The 1,293-nt window shown below is 40.4% G+C and overlaps 1 long non-coding RNA gene across 1 annotated transcript in view; it reads right to left on the minus strand.

Moving 5' to 3' along the window:
- The window catches only part of LOC106936361 (uncharacterized), a 6,295-nt gene extending 5,014 nt beyond the window's left edge, over positions 1-1,281 (minus strand). Inside the window, exon 1 of the long non-coding RNA XR_001422118.1 lies at positions 965-1,281. This is a non-coding gene — a long non-coding RNA (uncharacterized LOC106936361). The remainder of the gene's footprint in view (positions 1-964) is intronic.
- Positions 1,282-1,293: the final 12 nt, after the last annotated feature.

Consider the following 1,293-nt stretch of genomic DNA (forward strand, 5'->3'; position numbering starts at 1 on the left):
TTAAATATATTTATATGTTGGTAATTTTTTTTCCCCTTAATTCATTAAATGCTAGTGAAATGGAGGCAAACAGTAGTCTGTAGCTAAGCTAATTATGCTAAACGGTTGATCATCTTACACAATAAGATAATCTACCCACCTCTCTTGGAGAAAAACTGGGTTATAAATTAACACTCTTGCCTTTTTCTCTCTCTCCCTCTCTCTATTTTGTTTTTGAAAACCTGATTTTATAACTTTTCTTAGCAGCATAGTAACTGCCATAGTCGCCGCTGCATTCAGCTGCAGCTCTACTGACTGTAGCTGCATACATCACTGTTAAGCTCCAAGCAGGAACGAACCATTTCATGCAGATTCAGGGGGGAGTTCAGGGCAAAAACGGATGTGTTTTTTTGGTCTGGCAGGGGTAACATTAAGCTTTTACTGCTATAAACAGTCTTTGAAAATACAATATGATTAATTTTGTATTTGACAGGACTCCGTTTTTTATTATTATTATTATTATTATTTTATGTCTATGAACAAAATATAAATAATTAAATTGTGGAAAGCCCCCTGCTGGTCAGGGCCCCTAGAATCGTCATCACTTTCAACCCCTATATCGCACCCCTGCTGGGGAGACAAAGCATCAATATATAAAACAACCATGCATACACACTCACACCTAGGGGCAATTTGGAGAGGCCAATTAACCAGACAGTCATGTTTTTTTAGGTATTCCGGAGGAAACTGGAATACCTGGAGAAAACCCACGCATGCACAGGGAGAACATGCAAACTCCATGCAGAAAGAAAGACTGGGGTTGGGAATTGAACCTAGAACCTTCTTGCTGCAAGGCAACAGCTCTACCAACTGTGCCACTGTGCAGCCCATATATAAATGAAAAACACATAAATCTATACTTAGCACATCATTAGCAGTTTTCGCTGAATCAATAACTACCTGCAGTACCAATGTGTGTCCTTACAGAGCTTTGTTGGAGGCTTTAACCACTGGCAGCAGCCTCAGAAGAGCCTCCTCTGAAGCAGAGTATTTCTTCAGGTCAAACACATCCAGATCTTTTCCTGATGACACTAAGATGAAACCCAGAGCTGACCACTGAGCAGGAGACAGTTTATCTGTAGAGAAAGTTCTCCATCTCAGAGACTGTTGGATCTTCTCCACTAGAGAACGATCATTCAGTTCATTCAGACAGTGGAACAGATTGATGCTTTTCTCTGGAGACACTTTCTTACTGATCTTTTCCTGGATGTACTGAACTGTTTCCTGATTGGTCTGTGAGCTACTTCCTGTCTG

This window comes from Poecilia latipinna, unplaced genomic scaffold (assembly GCF_001443285.1).
Source record: "Poecilia latipinna isolate Pla-1442-1.1 unplaced genomic scaffold, P_latipinna-1.0 Scaffold2126, whole genome shotgun sequence".
Classification (NCBI taxonomy): Eukaryota; Metazoa; Chordata; class Actinopteri; order Cyprinodontiformes; family Poeciliidae; genus Poecilia; species Poecilia latipinna.